This window comes from Macaca fascicularis, chromosome 7, assembly GCF_037993035.2.
Source record: "Macaca fascicularis isolate 582-1 chromosome 7, T2T-MFA8v1.1".
Lineage (NCBI taxonomy): Eukaryota > Metazoa > Chordata > Mammalia > Primates > Cercopithecidae > Macaca > Macaca fascicularis.
In genome coordinates this window covers 97993805-98002793 of record NC_088381.1, presented here as the reverse complement: position 1 = coordinate 98002793, position 8989 = coordinate 97993805, and positions in this window count along the sequence as shown.

The following is an 8989-nucleotide window of genomic DNA, read 5'->3' as shown; positions in this document are numbered from 1 at the left end:
CTTACTCTCTATATTATAAAAACTAAGACTCATTTTAAGACATAAAATGTGTAAGCAAGCATATGTATTTATAGTCAGTGTCAGTGGTGGGGATTATTTAAAAATTAGCCTAAATCCTGAAGTTATTTGTCTCTAGAGTCAAGTTTGCAGCCCAAGGGGCACAAAGACTGGGGCGTAGTCACTGGGGCAAGGAGGCAACTGAGCAGCCTCTAAAGTATGGCCTGACCTCTGGAAATTGGCCAATGATTGATTGAAGAAGGTTTTGACTCAGTTCTTGCCCTTGAGGTGCCAATTACAAGGCACCCTAGGCGTCATGACACAGAAGAAAGCATAGGGCACTATCATAGCTCCTTGGGCATCCAGCTCAGGTTTGAGGGTTCAGCTAAAACTCCATAGAGAATGATGTCATTCCATGAAGTAGAAAATACATAACAGGGTGATTATTCTCTAAGTGCAAAACAACTAAATGCCACATAAAGAACAAGGTACTTTGTAGCACAATAATATTAAAACTTTACATGTGTGTAATGTATCTAGTTTAATAATACTTCTACAAGCGTTAGCTCATACCAGTGGGATGTTGTCTATTTGACTTTTTCCCAATCCTCTCTTTTCCAGATACATGGTAGGATTATGCTTACCTAATCCCTTGAACTAAGTGTAATCATGAGATTTGCCTTGACCACAGACATGTGAACAGAAGTCATGTGTGTCACTTCTGGGCTGATGTTTTAAAATCCTGTTCTCAAATCACTGTGTCTTTTCCCCTGTTGTGAAGATACAAGAAGCCTGTGTCTGGATGAAATACTCCTCAACTGTGTCTTGAGGGACTGTGAGAAGCAGAGTCATGCTGTCATCCTGTAATGGACATGTAGCGTGAAATATTTTGCTGTCTCAAGCCACTGATTTTTTTTCAGCAGTATAATCTTATCTATTCTGGCCAATACAAATACCCATTCATAACTGGTCCATTAAACTTTCATGGTACCTATAAAGGAAATGAATGCTGAGTAAAATGCAGAAGTTTCTAATTTTTTTGTGCCTGGTGTCTATTACAGTGGTTCAAAGGCCTTTTTTTGGGGTTTCTTTTCTTCCTGATTATTGACTGCCAAAAAGCTGAGTTTTGGCTCAGTCATCTGTTTCTGTAAAAGGAATAGCCATTGTCTGCAGATACAATCGAAATGAGCCAGAACCACAAGAGGCATTTAAGTAATAATAATTCAAGTGCATATGTTATTTGTCCTAGAATGAGAAGCCCATAATTCCAAACACATTTTAACAGACCTAAGGTCACCTTTTAAAGTTATAGTTTAAAATAACCCAGTAACCGATTTATATCAATATTTTTACTCTCTAGGTGAGTAAAACACACAGTTTGCTTTTCCTATCATGATTCGTGACAGCACTGCCTTCCCAGTCAGCAGGCTTAATTCTCTCCTGCTGAGACTGGTTCTCCTCATGGTACAGGCAATGGCCAAGGCTTGCTGTGTCCTGCTCCAGAGTCCCTCTCATTTCCATCCCGGTCTTCCCACTGCATTGCACTGATGCTCTATCCATCACTTTCTGCATTACTCTGTCCTTCAGCCTCCAATTTCTCAGGCTGTGATTTATACTACATGTTGCTATCAGTTTATTTTCTAAATCAGATCTGGATTTTCAGTTAAAAATGAGAAACTAGGCTTCAGATTCTGATAAATTTTTAACATCTCACTTATTATCACTTTCTGGGCTCATTCTCCCCTTATCTGCTGACATTAGCATTTGAGCTTCTTGTTCTCATCACATACATGAGTTCAGTTAAAAATTTAAGCTTATATAGGAAGACATTTATTACATTGCACTGTAAGAGAGAGATTTTCTTTCTTTCTTGTACTGGCATGTACCATAAAACAAAAAGGACAGCCTAAAATTTAGGTCAGATTACATTTGTCTTTTTCTTGAAAAACAAACAAACAAAACTCAAAAAAAAAAGTATTGCCTTCCTTGTTCCCACAGAAGAAAGGAGTTCAAGGATATCTAAGTTTACTTCTAACTTCACCTACTGTTTTGTCCTTCAAGGTAGAAACGGTTACCATTAATTAGTATATTTAGTATATCAACAAAATTAATGATTTTAGAATTGATTTGATGAATGAATTATTTATCATAATGACTAACATTGGGTATACGAGAGCCTTGGGTTATTTGATACATTTGCTGAAGTTTTGAGGTACCTTTAATAAGATAGAACAAATATCTTCAATTGAAAAAGAACAATAACCCCAGTGGGACTGAGCTAGTCATTTCAGCACTGAACCTCATCTGTCAATTTAGTGGAGAGTTGAAACAAAGTGTCTTGTAGAATAACTTCTTTCAAAATAGTGAAGCCCAACAGTCTCTCAATTACCACCAAACAAAAAACGTGGAAGAAACAGAACAAAAATAAGACAATGGAAAAGGGATTTTAAATAACAATGGTAGAGCTGCTAAATTACTCAGTACGTACTATAAATCCAGCATTTGCAGAACATGCCACATCCATTTTAAGTGAGTCTCTGATCTATACTTGTTCATGATCAAACTAGTAATATAAACAAGGACTATACAGACAGAATACTGTTGTTTGGGGAATGCTGGGAAAAGTATCTTAGAAAAGGTGAGACTGAACTAGTCTTTGGTTTGAAAATGAAACAGCAATAAAAAAATACTAAGGCAGGAATGAAGGTATAATGGAGAAGCTGTCTGGTTAAAATTCATGTTGTTAGAGAAGGGGTTTGAGGTGAGGCTGGGTAGCTAGGTCAAACTAGAACTGAAGAGCCTTAAATAGCAAACTGAGATGTTTGAACTCCATACTCGGGGACAGTGCTTCTCTACTGGGGCCAGAGGCGAGAGGGGATATCCAAACATCTAAAAGAGCTTCTCAAAATGTCACTTTCCTACTCCGCTCTGTCATGCCCCATCCTCAAGGTGCAGAGTGTTCCTGCTGGAGTGAGCTGTTGTTAGTCAAAGAGTGCCTAAATTAGTTTTGGCAAGGACAAATAATTGAAAACCACTGCTGTAGGCAATTAGGAGCATTGGAAGTTCATGAGTAGAGGAGTTTATGCCAAATAGTTAATGAGACAATGAGCTTTACACAGTGTCCCAAATCCCTCTTGAACATCTCTCTGACATCACTAAAGAAAAATTTGACAGATGGAACTAATAGAGACCCTGTTTGTCTCTTTGTTTACTATTATTGAAATCATTCCAATTTCTCCATAGAACTGATGTTTACAGGTTATTTTGTTTTAATAAACAGAAATTGACCCTCCCTGTTGTAAAGCTGGAAATTTACTTTTGTCTTATCTGAATTCCTTTCTCAGTAAATCTACCTTTAGCGCCCCTCCCCCTCCCAGATAGTATCAAAGAACTGAAACTCAGCACATCACCACATCTGGACAAGGAGACACCAGACCCCTTCATTGACATGATTGCCTGACTGACCATCTGCTATGTGTTGGCCCATTCCGCTTCCTTAGTCCTCCCAAGTAACATTTCTTCCCTGTTATATAAACCTCTAATTTTAGTAGACTAGGGAGATGGATTTGAGACTTATCTCCTGTCTCTTCGCCTGCAGCACTTGCATAAAGCCTTCTTCCCTGGTAATATTCCTCTCAGTGATTGGCTTTCTGTGTGAAAGGCAATGGGACCTAGACCAAACCCTTGGTGTTTCAGCAACATTATGACATATTATGAAGTTATAACCAACAGAAGAAATGTTTAAAATATTTCCCCCCACCAAGCCCCAAAACAACAATAACCGAAATATTTCCCAGAATTTCAAAGAGGAAATACAGAATTGTAATATTCATGCATATTATAAATTCTGGAATCGTTTTTACCTTTTTAGTACACAGTTAAGTTTTTGTACACTTCAAAGATAGATTATTCTGAGTAAAAAGTCATAAAATAAGCTGTCTTGGGGCAGAAGTTGTATGGCCGATTTATAAATCTCTTTTAAAAACAAATGAAGAAGTGTTTTTCTCCACCTGTTCTAAGTCTGCACCTGAAGTCCAGATCTGAGTCTGAAGCCTGCCAACATTTACATGCTGATTAATCCTATAAAATTTGATAGAGTCATTCCACTACAACACCTGGAATAATTGCATAGTTGCTGGCAAAAGAGAGCAGAAGGTACTGTTAAATCTGCCAATCACAGTGTAGTTAATAGCTCCCCAGAAATTGCACTAAATACTAGCGTCCTGACCTTTTTGTTTATTCACCACCCATTTTCTTTGTATTCTTCTTCCTTTGATTTGATTGTTTGTTGCTACATTTAACAACAACAAAAAGAAGAAGCAAGCCACCCACATCAAAATCCTCCCTTCTTCCATTAAAATTAAGTATTAATAATAACAAAGGCTGAGAGAACAGTGAAGCCACTGAATCCCAAAGCATATCAGTAAAATGTAGAATGAAGCTTTTTTTTTTTTTTTTAATCAACAAGGTGGGTCTGCTGGCTTCCTGGTATTGATTTGGGCTCCAGCCACAGCACACCCCAGCTAGGGAACAATTCTTTATGGTAAATTATGCTAACTTGTAATTCTAGAGCTCCTTTTGATGTGTCTATGTTTTAGATGGTGCCTTAGTTCTCATATCAATTCTGAAAGCCAAGAGAAAATGAAAGGACACGGGAGTTTGAGCTTCCCATTTTGTCAATAGAAAACTAAGACATGAAAGACATAAAATAAATACTTTAATATATCTGGTTGAATAGCCACATAGTAACCTATCGAAAAAAATGCGCTGGTCTGCAGAAGTTGGTGGCAGTATATGGAAAGTGTATATATGGCCTTTGGAACAGAAGACCTTGGATAAGTTACTTAAGCTTGAAGACCCTTAAGTTTCTCATTTATAAGGCAAGAATAATGTGTTTACATTTGTACTCAATATATATTAGTCTTCTCACTATACTATTTGCTCAGTTGTTACATTTTTCCAAATTTATAAAATATGTGTTGTACAATATGTGTTGTATATGAAGTGGTAATAATTTATTAACACCCAGGCAAACAGCATTTGCCTTTTAATGAAATGTAATTTTGGGGGGAAAATTGGCAAATGGAATAACTGGGCCATTTATATATAGGAGAGATACCTGAAATTACTTTTTCATAAAAAATTATAAGTAAATAAAATAAATTAGAATGAGTAGAGGTAAAAATTTCACTAGACTGAAATCTTAATTCTCTTAAAAATAATATTTATTGTGTTCTTTGTGATTACAAAAAATATTCATTTTATAAATTATTTTTAAATATAGAAGATCACAAAAGGAATCGCAATTATACATGATAGATTGAAGGTACTCTTTTTCCTCAAAATAAGTTGCCTAACATATCAATAAACACATTAAAAAAAGATAAACCTCAAAGACACACAGCAGGGATAGGAGATGAGAGCAGATAGAGACGTCAATAAAATTTTGGAAGGTAGGAAGCAGAAGGACTGGTGCTAAATAACTTACAAGAGGGAAAAATTGAAATCTGCTTACTTACAAGGGGGTGTGGAGGAGGATTTAAAAAACACCTAACAATTTTGAGCTTCCAAATTCAGGATCACAGGCACATAAAATGTTCGACAGCCTGGAGCAAGGTGGGCTGAAAATGGGAGGATGCTTTGAATCTATACAGTAGGCAATTAGTTCCTCAGATTATCTTACTCGAGGAGATGGCACCTTTTGTGGAAAGGGACTGTGGATCCAGGGTACTGCTGAGACACCAAGTATATTGAGGTATATACTTGTATATTGAGGGATGCCTATTCCCACTTTCAGGTTATATGTAGAAGGACTTGCTAGAGTAAATTCTTGGCATCTTGTCCTATTCCTGTCTTACATTTTCCCATGGAGAAGGAGACAATTACCTGATCATTGAGTTATAACTATTGATCTATGTTTCATGAACAGGACAATCTAATTCCTCAGGGTTTTTTTGTTTTGTTTTGTCTTTTAGTTTTATGTTTTTGCTCTCTCAGTGTGAGGCAGTGATCATGGGTAAGTAAGTTGGCTCTGTACACCTGAATGTTCCCTCAAGTATGCTGACCTAGGCAAAGGCATGGAACTTGAATATTATTTCATTTGGCCTTTAAACCAGGCATGGAACTTGAATATTTTTCCATTTGGCCTTTAAACCTAAGCCACATTTTTCTAACCAAATCAGTGAGAAAGATGATACTTGGACTTCCATCTCTCCAGTGGTTTAAAATTTCAGCAGGCAGCCAGTATGTTCTAAGTGATTATCTAACTATCTAACAGCCTGCATCTTGAACAAAACATTCATAATCACCTTTTTTTTTCACTTGACTGCTAGAATATTAGCTGCTATCATTGTATGCTTCAAACCAAACATGGGTTACCACCTGTCTAGGGAACTGACAAAGAAAAACAACACTGGACTTACTGGCATTAGAGAGTCTCCTAAAGGAATGGCCAGATTCCTGCCTGTTTACCTATGGTAATGCCCACTGGTCAAAAAAACTGTCCAGACTAAAAGAGTTCCCAACCATCATTTCAGTGCCTTACGCTTAAATATAAATGCAAAATCAAGGACCTTAGACTTCTGAAGGAAGGCTCTAATATACAAGACAAGAATTAAAAGGAATAAAAGAAAAGATTTCAGAGAAAAAGATCCAATACAAAGAAAACATTACCCTATGTATTTAACGCCCTCAAAGACAAAAGAAATTCTTCTACATAAATAGAACTCTATGAAAAGATAATATTAAGAAATAATACATAGGTCTTAGAAATTGAAAATATGATAGCATATTCATTTTCTATTACTGCTGTAACAAATTACCACACATTTAGTGGCTTAAAACAACACAAATTTATATTCAGAAGTCTAAAATGGGTCTTAGTAGGCTAAAATCAAGGTATCATCAGGACCAAATTTGTTTTCTTGCCTTTTCCAGCTTCTAGATACTGACTGCATTCCTTGGCTTGTGGTCCCCTTCTGTCTTCACATCCAGCAATGACATATGGAGTCCATCACATTGCATGACTCTGACGGTAACTCTCCTTCCTCTCTCTTCCATATTTAAAGGCCTGTTGTAATTACATTTGGTCCATCTAGATAATCCAACTTATCCTAAAGCTGGCTAATTAGCCACCTTAATTTCATCTGCGAATTTAATGTCTTGCCATGTAACACAACATATTCACAGGTCGTGAGGATTAGCACTTGGTTATCTTTGTGGTTGGCTTGGCAGATCGGGCGGGGTGGGGGTGGGTTCTGCCTATCACAGAGAGCAAAAATTAAACCATCTAACTGAAGGACCGAAGATAAAATTGTAGAAACAACCCAGTCAGTAACACAGAAAAAAAAAAGAGATGGAAAATAGGAGAGAGATAAAGTAAAGCATGTGAAAACCAATTCTAAATTCTAAATAATAGAAATTCCAGAAAGCAAATACAGCTAAAAGGGATAGGATGATATTTTTTTAAAACAAACAAACAAAAAAAGTAAAACCCCAGAAGAAAAAGACTTGAATTTTTGATTAACAGAAATTCTAGAAAGAGAATACAGAGGGAATTTATAGAAAATATCAAAGGAATAATAAAAGAAAATTACTCCAAATGTAAAGTCTTGAATTTCCAGATGGAAAGTGTTCACCAAGATTGCAGCAGAATGTTTACAAAAGAAATCATATCGTATCATTGCAAAACAATAGGGATTTTTTAAATGTGAAAATTTCCAAGAAAAAAAGAAAGTCATATACAAATTGACTTTCTTCAAGGACACTGACATTTTCTACAATGTTGAGAGTTTAATGAAAAGTAAGCAAGTCTTTCCAAATTCTGAGAGAAAATAAATTTATTATTGAATTCTGATCTGGGGTAAATTATTAAGTGGAAGAGCTTTATTTTTAAAAATCTTTTATACCCCCTCTTTCAGGAAATAAAGGATATGAAAATGTGGCAATGAACGAAGAAAAGGAGAAACAAATAATTCAATTCAATAAGAGAATGTGGTAAAGAGAAGTTAGACATAAACGGTGTGGGAAAGTTCCATGCTAACTGCTATCAAGCATGTCTAGGCTATAATAAGGCTAAATTAAGTAGAAGCACAGAGAGCTTTAGTAGAGATAACTTCAAGAAACTTTTTTTTCAAAAGGAAGAAAGATAAATTACCTAATGTATTTTAATTTTAATGAGAAGAATTTTATACTTCTGTCAAAAAATTTGGACCTAAATTTAGACAATTATTTTAAAAAGCAAGCAAATGAAACAATGAGGCAATTATAACTCAAATAAAAGCAAAAAGCTACAGAAGAGAATAATATACCACACAAGTCAGTTCTAAAAAGTGTGTTTTTAATAGTGAAAACGTTAAATACTAATTTAAATTGTTGTTATAGATTTATTTGAGGAAGATGGGAGATATATGTATATATATGGTTGATGACAGTTAAATCTTCGTTTTTTATAATAGAAAGTCAAAAAAGTCAAAAATAGATATTCCAAGAATTTTCAATATAACCTTATTGTTTTTGAAATGAAGATAAAGAAACAATTTAAAGAGTTAAAGGAATTCGGGATTTGCAGTGTTAAGGAAAATTATAGTTTTTTGAAAGTATTTATGAGTAATACTTTTTAACAATGAAAATTAATTTGCCTTTTTCATCTGTATCATCTTTTAACGCTCCCTCTCATTCACTATGCTCCAACCATACTCACCTACTTCTTGCTTTTTGAAAATGTGAAGCTCCCATCCAAGGAGACTTAGCTTTTACATATACTATTCTATTTCTCAGGTATATATATCTTCAAAATGTTTCAGGTCTCATTTATTTTTAGTATTCATCTCTCAACTCATGTATCACCTCTTTAAAAAGGTGTGATGGAGTAAAGATGGTTGAAATTTTTGATAATCCTTTCATCAAGAGGTAAAGTCTATTTCCCCCTCCCATGAATCTGAGTTTGCTGTGACTACTTGCTCAATAGAAAATGTCAGAAGTGATGCTATGC